The 12,379-nt window shown below is 37.6% G+C and overlaps 1 protein-coding gene across 3 annotated transcripts in view; it reads right to left on the reverse strand.

Moving 5' to 3' along the window:
- Positions 1-12,379, reverse strand: part of NAALADL2 (N-acetylated alpha-linked acidic dipeptidase like 2) — a 363,639-nt gene that overhangs the window by 304,132 nt on the left and 47,128 nt on the right. The window contains exon 1 of one of the 3 annotated variants that reach the window (XM_071752640.1): positions 4,817-5,027. The exons of 1 other annotated variant lie outside the window; for it this stretch is intronic. The gene's annotated coding sequence lies outside the window, so the exon portion shown is untranslated. Of the gene's footprint in view, positions 1-4,816; positions 5,028-12,379 lie in introns of those variants that run through there. One more of the 3 variants, XM_071752641.1, reaches the window with a different exon arrangement.

Below are 12,379 nucleotides of genomic sequence, written 5' to 3' on the forward strand. Positions count from 1 at the left end.
TTTTCCCCTCTAAATAAACAATAATCAGCATACAAAAGACCTCTCAACTACAGAAACTGCTCCATCGTGTCAATGTTAATAATGCTGAGTCTCAATATACAATTGATTTTCTTAAGCTGTTAAAAAAAAAAGTCAAATTCAACAGGGAAAGAAAAAAATTTAAAAAATAAGACTATAGCGATACACACACAACTACTAAAATATATATATATTTACTAATACCATGTATTTCCACTAAGAAAACAGTTTTCCAAAAGCAATTCTCCTGCCTGAATGTGGAACTTGGTGTTTACATCTCCTCCCAGCCTCTGACTCTCAGGAACAGCTGCAGACACAGGGCAGCCCTACACCCAAGTGCAGATATTTGGCAGGAACACAGTAAGAAGCTTAAAAGTTAGATCCTCAACATTTTTCTTTCAAATCAACACTGCCACCTTCCCTTCACTTAAGCACTCACATCTTTGAGTTATTTCCCATCCTCCATTTTGCATCTACCCATATGGCTTTATTTAGCACAAAAAAATGAATGCATAGTTGAGCCCTCTTTGATATTATACCACTGATGACTTCAAGTGTACAAAATCTTGGTCATCTTTCCCTCTTCCAACCCTTGTTATTAATAGCAGCAAAGGTCAAAGATTGCTTTGTGTCTCTAATATTATCCTGATTATTCAGCACACAGAAAAATTCTAGAGTCAATACCTCTGGTTTACAACTTCCAGTTCCCTTAAAATTTTAGAGATGTTCTTTTCCTTTCTCTGCCCACAATCAAGATGGAGTCACTGCAATTTACCTCATTTGTCCCATATTTCCACAGTAAAAGAGTCACTTGTGAACATAATTTTTCTCTAAAGCAGATCATGCAGAAGAGGAATGCTGCTCTACCAGCACTACTACTAAACAGAAATAGACTGAAAAAGGATTGTAGGACTTGTTTGTGGCCATGGGATTACAGTATGTGGTGATTTCCACCATTCCTGGATGGTCTTTCTAAACATCTCTTTTTTTAAAACGTCACAGTCCACTCCCCCACACGTACCCCCAGTGAAGTTTAGAAATAACTCCATCCTACAAAACTGAAATGTAGATTTTTGAAAATTCAGAAGCTCAGAGGAATTTGTAATTCACTGTGTTGTGGAGTTTTGTTTGTTTAATCCTTTGTAAATACATGATTTCTGTCATACCTTAGTACTCCAGTTTCACAGTGCAGGACAAAAAAGCTTTTGATTGGGGTACTGTCATTACCTGTACATTTTATTCCACAAGTAATGAAACTCTCAGGAAGACACCACTGACTTCATGTACTTTCTTACTGATTCTGCAGCAGCCAACCACAAATCTGTTCATACTGTTCCTGAGAGCTGTTACTACTAAAAGGTAACCTAATTGAGTCAGACCCTTCAACACATCAAGCAGATGGCTATAAATATTGCAAAGATGCTGAACTTATACACACACTAAAAAAAAAAAAAAAAAAACAAACAAAAAAAACCACCCCAGACAACCAAACAACATTCAGACCAGTAAGTCCTACTTGTTAGAACATCTTTAGGGCAAGTCATGTTATACACATCTTTACAACTAACTCAGGAATTCAAGGCTAATTTGTCAGTGTATCAAATCCTTCTTTGTCCATCTGTGAAGCAGGCAGCCTGCACACTCAGAAATTCCCTTGAAGTTGTGTTTCGATTTATATTGCTTTCCAAAACTTGCACTGAATATATAACCTGCCAAGCTCTAGGCATGCTCAGAAAAAAACCCAAAAAACAACAAGAAGCTGAACCTATGAATTTATTACATTAGAGATTATCACATGGTTGTTCAGAGATGAAAATTTTTTTTTCTCTCAGAAGGGTAGATATGGGAAAGGGACTGTTTGCTTCACTGCAAACTTCCCTATCTGCTGTCTCTGTCAGTTGTGTTGCTCAGGTTGGATTCTTGTGTTGAAATTCAGGGTTTTTTTTTTTGGGGGGGGGGAATATCAGAAGAAAAAGGATGAAAATCAGGACTTCTGTTTTTCTGTTTCAGCCATTATATTTCTATATCCTTTACCAGCCTCGTCTTCTATTTGAGTGCGTCTGTAGTGCACATTTCTGAGATGCAAAATCTCCTAGAAAATGCAGCTAGCTTATCAGAATAACATCTGCAATTTATCTTTAAATAGATTTCAATAGGAATCTTATAATTTGACTAAAAGCTTGCTTTAGCTATTTTGTAGAGAAAACACCCAAAGAATCAAGTAACCCTTCTCAACTTGCAAAAGACTTGGTAAGCAAGTAAGTATAGTTCATCTCTAAAAAAGAAACACTTTAAGACTCATTTAAAAACACTTGAACATTCTTTAAAAAGTATGTTTTCATCATCTGCTGATTGTATATAAAGCTTACCCATAAAACAAAAGTAGAAATTCATGCCATGCATATCAATCTTTCAAGTTTCCACCAACTACAGAATTAAAATGGTCTAAAGTACTGATTTGCTACTTATCCCCAGCTGCTGGATCCTATTTTAAAGGAAGTTTGAGATTCATTCTTCCAGTAAACTCAAGCACTAATTTTCTCAAAGAAAAACTGGGTAAATACATTAAGCAGACCCCATCTCTAACCCCCACCCTTCAGCAGAAGCAGAAATGTACCTCAGGGAGAAGGATATTGGTCTAACTCTCAGTTTCAGGCAAGGCTGGAAAAAACATGAGATTTAAGACAGCTGGGAGAACACTGACAGGGAAGATTAGCAGCAATTGCAATCCTGGGAAAAATAACACAGGAGATAAAGACAGTAGACATTAGTCAGTCTTTATTTTAGAAAGTAAGAGAAGCTTGTCAGCAGCTTCTGATTTTAGGATCTTGAACAATTAGCAAATATCTGTTTGAAATATTTTTATTTCTGATCTTTATTTTTGTCTTTGCTTTCCTTTAATTATGTAGATGTTGGACACAACACATTTTATCCTACTTGGCTTTTCTCTCTCTAAAATTAAATTTGTTCCTTTCCCCTTTATTGGGAAATTACCAACTGTAAACTGCCATTTGGGAGCATTATTTTACCATTTGGGAAATAATCCATTGAAATAAACAGCCCACATCACTTTCAAGTGATGCAAAACAGCTCCACTCTGGCTAAATTCTCCAACTGAAGGATCACCATGCCTGTTTTGCACATTGCATATAAAGCATCCCCAAGTGCCACCCCAAGCAAACCAAGGTGACAATTTGACTCACCTTAACTGAGATGTATTTATTTATAAAGCATTTGTACATAAATGTAACATCTGTACTGTATTTTTCAAAGAATACAAGATGCCATAGATTAAGTAGGAACATGAAATCTGATTTAAAAAGAGAAAAATTACATAGCAGATGACTATATCCAGAGAGCCCATCAGCTTTAGTAGTAGTGGAAATAATGTGCATATTAATTAAGCCATAGTTGAAGTTAAGCACATTATTTTTTAGGGGAATGCAGAAAAGGCTGCCATAGATGGCTTCACCAATAATTGGCTTGTACTTGTTTTCCCTGCCATTAACTATTTGCCCACACTGCTGTAAGTTAAATTACAACTAAACAAAAACCTGCTGAAGGGCAAGAATAGCATGTGATTTGCTTTCAAGGAAAAATAAGAGCCTTGGAAAAAAGAAAAAACAAACTTCTATACTTCATTTTGCCTCCCAGCTTTTTTTTCCTGGAATGAAGTAATAAATGTAGAAAATTTAAAAGAACATTTATGCAATAATGACCTACCAAACCTGGGGGTTTTTTTCAACTATTTCTAATGGGTTTTGTTTATTTCCTTTTGCACTATTTGCCTACCACACGTTTACTGAAATGTTTCTGCATTTTATTTCTTACAGTGGTAAATGAGCCTTCTCAAACTTTCTTCCTGAGATTTAATGAAAGTGTATCACAAGTGTTTTTGTCAGAGCTTTCACATATTATCAAGCTCTCATAGTCATTCGAATTCTGCTACTAATTACCTATGAATTCACCACATAAAACTATTTCAGTATGAATCATACCTTAGTACTCTGTGTAAACATCCCTGATGTTTCACATTTGCATTCTGTATTTATGACTCTTAAGCTGCCAAGCACATGGTTTCAGACAGGATTAAAGACAGATTTAGAGATATAGGAGCTACATCTATCTACACCACCTTACACTAGTATTACTTGATAACACAACTATTTAAAAAAATAAAATACAATCAAGTTTTCGCTAGAAAATACCATGCCTCTAATAAAGTACCTAAAGAGGATTAAAACGCTCAACAACAGTCCTCTTGAGGTTGTTCATGTATTTACAACTAGCAACACACATTAGGTAACAAGTGAGGAAAAAACTGGGATGTGGAATAGGATGTGCACTGGAGCTGTACATGGCAACCCCTTGCCTTAACCCATGTACCAGCTGGAAGCTGAGCTGGGGACTGAGACCTCCCCCCCAGGAACTTGCCAGATGTAGCCCAGAGCCATGAGCTGCTGTCCCCACCACTGTGCAACACAAATCTTACACTCAAGAGTGACAACGAGGTCAAGATGCTTGGGAATTCCCATCCCAGAGCTGGCTTTCTAACTGCAATGTCCTGCCTGCAAAATGTTGAAATATGCATACAGAGGGGGCCCTGAATAAGCAAGATTTCAGATGAACCTTTGGAAACGCAAATCTGCAGACTGGCTGCCTCCTTCAATGCACAAAGCATCTCAAAGGATAATTAATGATTCAATTAAAATACAAACCCAGTAACTCTCATTTCCACATAGCAAGTGGGAATAGCTTTCCTCTGGCCATGACAAAAAGCACATAGAGCTTCTCCCACCTGAGTCACACATCTGCCAGCCAGATGTTGAGCAAATGGTCTGACACCATGACTCCTCACCCTCTGCCTGCAGCAGGGCTCCTGAACACAGCAGAAGTGGCTTTGGTTTAATTTCCAACGTAGTCCTCTGATCTGCTCTAGGTGACCAACTGTCCCCCCCACAGGCTTTCCTTAGTTCTCCTGGGGAGCCAAAGCAAACCTGGCAGTATTTCAGCTGTTTACTTCCCTCTGTACAAAGAGCACCAAAAATGCTCTAAGTTAATTATTATCTATAGTAGCAAAAGCAGTTACAGTTCGAGCAGCACAAGCCAGGAAAAAAAGGAAAGCATTCACACCATACATTAAACATTACATAAAGAGAGGGTCCTAGGAAGGACATAACATCATCCAAATTGTCCATAATATTCAATGTACTGACAGTTTTAGCTTTTTAATTTATTCTAAATAGGTTACTTATTGGCATGCAGTCCTACTGACCTCAATGGCTACACTCCAACATTCCCCTAGGCTAAATTCCCTGTTCCTTGTTGCCCAGTCAAACACATTCAGATGACTCTGGGTCAGGAGCAAGCCAAGCAGCCACTGGAGCAGCCCAACAATAAATACCATGACATTGAAGTTTCCAAGAAATCATCACAATTTTGACAAACTTTGAAACACACAAAGAAAAATTACAAAAAAAAGACAAAAATGAAGAGTTGTTTCAGTGGCCACACAGGAAACAGTAAGCATTAAACAAGGAGGCACTGGCCAAAGTCCTCATCATCCCCGTGAAAAGGTGGCAGCATGTAACATCCCACAGCCTCTGTGATCTGGTTCAGCTTGGTTCTTTCTTTACATCCCCGGGGGCTTCTCCAATGGTGTTTAAGAAAGAAGGGATACACTATTTCCAGAAGATCACACTTTGAATCTGTCCTGAAATGAATAACTGCATGGAAGTTTAGCAAATGAAAAATATCAAGCCAGCCTCATAGATCCATAATTGAGTGTCCCAGGTTGGCACAAGTTGGGAAAGTCAGCCATAAATTTTTATACCTTAAGCTTCCAAGTGGCACAATGGAGACTTGGGAGGTATTTCTGGCTCCAGCTATCTATCACAGAGGTAAAAACTAAGCATGTCTAAAGCCAGACAAGATCCAGTCCAGTGAGACAGTAAATTGATGCTTCTCTAACACTTTGAAGCCAGCACCAGAATCAACATTGTGTGATGCACAAGACCAAACACTTTTCTTGCTGAATCCTTAGCTTCCAGCTCTCCTCAAACACCTACCACAACAAGGATCTAATGAGCTGTCAGAGCACACAGAGCAGCACTCCAGTGTGCAAAATAAAACATTTACAACTAGGGATTGATGAAAATCATTGTCATAATGTCACTGCAAAAAATGTCGTCTTCATTTCCCCTTTCCCTATTCCTGTATCCTCAGCTACCACATTCAATTATTCAAAAGTTTTTCTCCCTTCCCCTTGACTCTTTCAAGAGAAGCTCAGGGTATTCCCCAGTACCCTCTTCTCTGCAAGTAGGAGGGTTTTTTTGACATAGATCTCCTTAACTACCAACCAGAAAGCATCTACTTCTGATAATATTAATGAATGGAGCAACTGTATTCAATATTGATTTTCCTGACAACCCTAAATAATGTTGTCCTATTAATAACACACTCATGAGATAAGCTAAACACCTCTTTAGGCTAACAGTTACAATGATTACTACTTTCTATGGATCTGTAGTCCAATAACACTTCATTTAACTCAACAGGTGATTATATAAAGAGCTATGTCTAGAGAAAGAAAAAAACATTTTACCCCATCTAATTAGTATTTTAAAAGAGTCATCTTGTATGTAGTTTTTGGTTGACATATATATATATATATATGGATATATATATATATATATGGAAACAAATCAAGGAGCATAAGCAGACTTCCTTACACAAGGAAGTCTGAAACTGAGTTTATAATAGAAAATTAGAATTAGAAAATAACACAAGATGACACTGTTGCCTTTTATCACCTTCATGTCACCAGCTGATGGCTTCTAATGGCTTGCAAAGTTTAAGTTAAACAAAGTCTTTCAGAATTACTTGCAGTAGGAACCACTCTGATCCCTTGCCACCTTCTAGAAGGACACATGCCACAGTTTACACTTAACACTAAAATCATCTAGATATTGTCACCTCTTAAGCAGTTAACTTTAAAAAGCCAAAACCAGTACCAGAAATCATCCAAAGAATAATTCAGTAATGCAATTTTTCAAATAGTCTCTTTTAAAATAACTGAAACATGCTGTGCAATTATTTTTTTTCTTTTCACTCTCAAGTAGACTCAACTATTACATCAAAGAGACAGCTAACATGAGAATTAATACAGAAAAACAAATTTAAACAGAAAACTGGCAAAAAAAAAAACCCCAAAACAAAACAGTTGTAGGTGGTGCTAATAAATTACATGCCATCTGTTTCCTCTGAGAGGAGCTGGGGAGACCTGAAATAAAAAAAGAATATACCCACTGAGGGGTTTACGGTAGAAGTAATCAACCTTGTGGTCTAATGCTCTGCTGAGGATCAGGAATGTTAGGAGCTCATTCCAAGCAGCTTTAGGTGCACTAAAAGAAAAAGCTTTCCCACTCAGGGCTATATACACTAATTTTATTCCCACTGGAGCCAGCAGCACCATTTCCATGAGCAGTGCAACATCCAGCCTGTTAGATCAGGGGCTCCACAGAACATGAAGAATCGAGTATGCCTGAACCATTCCTCTGCCCGGGTATTTGCACCCCAATTTTTTTAATAACGGAATTTTTTGTTGTTGTTATTATTTCTGTATTTGAAGGGCAGCAGAGCAGTGGGTTGGTGTTCACAGTTGTTCAAATATTACTATTGCAATAGCTGGATAAATGCAAAAAAAAAAAAAAAAAATTTGACACAACTTACGTCATTTATTGTTCTGAATAAGTTAGAAACTTCAATGATGAGCTTCAGGAATTAGTATCAAAGGTTCTGAAGCAAGGCAAAGGAAGGCAAAGAGGCAAAGTGCACACTCTGCAAATGCATCCTGCATTCTGAAAAGCATATGAATGTTTTATGATGCTTAAGTGTCACCTTCACTCTAACAACAGGGTAAATATAGACCAAGGGATAACCTTTATATACCACAATGCAAATAGTGGCAAACTACTGTGAAGAGATTGTGCTTCTTTTTTTAAAGGTATATAAATATGAACATTATCAGTATATTCACCAATTTACATACATTATGTATTATATATATTATTATATATGCATGTAAATACACATATGGTAAGCCTTTTTGGACACTCAGGGTTTTTTTTCTTTTTTTAAATTATTCTCTGGTCATTAAGAAGTGCAAAATCATTTACCTTTTCACAGCCCTTAAAACCTCAGAAATTGTGAAAATATTAAGTCCTCAAATAGGAAATAAAGAGCAATATTTTATTACTTTAAACAGAAAGCCAATCATAAAGAGTAACTGAATCTGATAGATCAATTGTACAAACATTTTGGCTCAGGGTAGTCATTAATCAGAAGAATACACCTCTTGTCATATACTCATATAGAGATCAAAAATAAAAAAGGAGTGTGTAAGGGTTTGGATTAATTATAGAAATATTGTATCATATGCTGCTTGTCTGTAATATTCTATTCAAATCAAAGATTTAAGGAAACTTGTAATGTCAGACAATACTTGTTTATCTCTCAGGATATTTAGAGACATTTCTATCATATGGACAGCTTTGGTACGGATCACTGTGATACAGGTCAGATCTTTGAATTCCCTTTGACACAGTGCAATTAAAAGTATTTTCTTCATTCTATAGCCAGTTTTTTCTCATTCAATAGAGGAACAGAGCACATTTTGTACACACCAGTACATCTCCACACCACCTCTCAGAGATTAGATTTTAAAGTCTTCAGCATTTTTTTTTTTTTCACTAGCTTTATTTCAGCCACTTGCCTTCACCTAGTAATACCAATTACTTGATAATGAGTTAGAGGTGTTCAAAACTCTATTCCATAACCATTTTTCCAGGTCTGTTTCTGGAATATGACCCAACTCACTCTTCCTGTTAGGAAGACTTGAGCCAAAAGGAAAGTAAATTCTGTGGGCAGGATGGCCATGGAGATGGTCATGGTTTTGATGCAAGAAGGAAGAATGTACACCTGACTGGAATTGGGCATTACACAACCCTTCACAAACACAAGGTGTACTGAAAACTCAACATAGGAGAATAGTTTCACTGACAACTTCAAGCATTATCATGCTCACAATTAACCACTGGTTAAGCTCTCTTGTCACTGAAGCCAATTTCAAGTTGATATCATGACCAAGCAGCATCCACAGCCTCCTGGTTCCCCCCTGATATGAGACTTAATTCAACAAAATTAAATAAAACTGCTCCAATTTCACAGGAGTTTAACAAGCTTAAAACTGGATTAATGTCACTGGGTAAAAAAATTCACAAAGTAAATAATTCACATGTTTCTGTAGTGTTCAGTACACCACTTCCTGATGGTGTAAGAGGGCCCTGATTATGTAAACTCAGTTGTTTTCTCTTCTCAAACCCAGAACAATTGAGTCTGTTCTGTTCTGTAGGACAGATGCACACTTCTCCAGCCAAACTCAAAGTGGAACACTCCTGTCCACGAGGATCCTTCAGATGTCCCTTCTCAGCAGAGGAAACCTCTTTGCTCAGCTCTCCTCCACATTTTCTCAGGAGTGACAAACACAGAACTCTATTCCTGGTAACCATCAAGCTTCTAGTGACAGGCACATAAGTGCAGTATATTCAGGAGGAAAAAAAAAAAGCAGCTGTAAAAACAATGACCTCTTACAGGAAGGGCAAAATGATTTGTTCTCATAACAGAACCAGTCTCCATCCTACTCCCAGCACCCTCAAGTAATGCAGAGCACATTTTTTCCCTCTCTGTAGGAATGATAGATGTACGCTGTGCTAAGAAGTGTTTTCTACTGCTGTAACTGCATTTTCTTTTTTACCTCACATAACACTTGGTTCGGAAGAGACGGATAAATATTTGACACAGCACCATACCTAATGCTCCCCATTATATAGAAGTTCTTAAAAATTCAAATGTTCTCTTTTCCTGTGTAATAATTAATGACACAGGGTTTTGGGGCTTTTTCTTCCTTTTGTACTCACTGTAGTTACAAAAAATTACATATGAAAAAACCTCTGACATTATTTTACTTGTTCTGCCAGCAAGGATATGAATAAGAACAGGATTATAGCTAATGAAGTCAGCACTAAAAACCTCATACAATCTTTCTGAATACTCAAGAACTTCCATATGGAGTAAAAATAAATCATTTTAATGACTGCTTTCTGACACAGTTAGGAAGAGGCGCCAAAAAGACGACAGGAACTTAAAAAAAAAAAACCACCATGAGAATTATTAAAATATGTCAAACATATGATGTGACACTAAGAGCTAAAGAAGCCAGCAAAAGATGAAAGCACTGACAAACAAACCTTTAGGTTTATTAGGAGCAAAGTTTGTGCAGTGTACTTCAAGACAGTTAAAAAACTAAGAGGTACTGAAATAAAGATTTAAAATCTGTTGTGACTGCAATCTGTCACAGGCTAAACTTAAAACCAAAGTTTTCAAGCTTTTTTTCTGTCAGTCCATTAGTAATGTACCAAAGAAAAGTCTAAGTGAAAAAAGCATTTTTTATGAAAGCAAATAATGCTATTGTAGTTCAGTACAATGCATTTCCATGCTTTCAGTCTGTAGAAGGAAACAGGAGATGCAGTTTAACAGCACATTTCATCTTGCAATAGAAACATTTCAGAAACACAGGACACCCTCCACAAGATGCTCTGGGTGCCTACTGTACAACCCAGGTGACAGCTATTGCCAGAAGTCTCATCAACAGCTGACAAAACACTACTCCTCCAAGTGCTTGGCAATTATTTTATCATTCACGAATATCACCATGATATTAATAAACAAACACACAGTGTTGCAATTTAGCACTAACCCAGTCTTTTCCACCCTCACTGATTTGCAGGAGAATTTTGTTTCAGTAGTAAGAAATATCTTTTAAAAACTCAACTCCTCTGATAAGGACAAGAGGCAGCACTACATGCACAATCTCTAAAAATTTTTGACAACTGATCTCCCTTTTTTTGCACTGTTTCTGTTCTTCCTCATTTCAAAGCAGACATGTGCAATGAATTCCTTTCTGACCAGCAAAGTCTGTTAAAACATAAAACTCTTCCCTGCCTCCTCCCTATTCCCTTTCATTTGGAAATCAGACAACTTAGACCTCAGCTGCCTGTATAACTTCCAGAGCCCTCCAAGAAGCACATATCTAAAAGCAAGGATAAAACTTGGGCTGACAAGCCCATCATTAACCAAACTTGCTATCATTTGGCCACATTTTTGTCAATGAAACTATTCTCCTATCTCAGTCATAACTTCTAAAATGACAATTTATTATCATAGGAGAAAAAAAGGGTTTCTGACATGGGAGGAGAAGTCTGCATAAAGTTCCAAAAATCCCCTCAGAGGTCTGGAAGGCAGACAAGTGCTTTAAATCCCAATTTTTGGGTTCAGAACAATGACTCAATTCACCAGCACAGAGCCTGTGACCCTGTGTACACCCAGGGGAAGCAGAGCACATGCTCCAGCAATCCTGCCAGCCCCAGCAGGAGCCTCAGGCAGACCCTGGAAGGCATCTCTGGGCTGTACACCCAGCAGCAGCAGCACGCCTGGCTGCCACCTAACCCAGAGCTCACCTGCAGCCCCATAGCATCAGGAAAAACTATGGTGAAAGAACATTCTGTCACCTTGCAAGCTGTTTAGCTTCTGCAATAGACCACACAATGTTCATTTCTTCTGCCAGGAGACCAAAGCTATTGGTATCCCCAGTCCTAACTCACATGTCCTCCCCATCCCCACCCAGGCACATCCAACTCAGGCCATCACTGTGCAGGGAACTGGCTAATTGGGGAACAGAGCCTTACCAATGCCATAGCCAGACTGCCAAAGCACAAGGGATGAAGATTCCTACCTCCTCCCATCCCAAGGATGCATTAGAACACGCTACAAAAATAATAGTATCAGATGTTCGTGCTTCTTTTAGTGTCATTTCTCTTCCTCGTCATCTGAGGTCTGCATTAAGAATTTTTCCTGCAATGATTTTAGGCTTTATGCTAGAGTTAACTGGCTCCATAAAAAAGGAAGCATTAAAAAAATAATAATAAAAAAGCCCATTTAACAGCTGGATACAACATCTGCCTTTCCCAGGTCATTAATTAGTACGTAAGAGGAGTTAATTTATGAGACTACAAGGTTAGAGAGGCTGACAAGTAAAAGAATCACACATCTTTGTAGTTTAACTTTTGTCTGCTGAATGCTTCATTTAAATAGGTTTGGTTTGGTTTTTTTAAATGCAAGTTATTCCAAAGGGAAAGAACCACCAAGTCTGTAATATTCCAGCATTTTTTTCACAATAATGGGTAATTATTTTTAGGATTCCATTGCATAAAGCCATATCATTTTATACTGTACTTTTGCATCT

The sequence above is a fragment of the Heliangelus exortis genome, chromosome 9, assembly GCF_036169615.1.
Source record: "Heliangelus exortis chromosome 9, bHelExo1.hap1, whole genome shotgun sequence".
NCBI classification, from domain to species: domain Eukaryota; kingdom Metazoa; phylum Chordata; class Aves; order Apodiformes; family Trochilidae; genus Heliangelus; species Heliangelus exortis.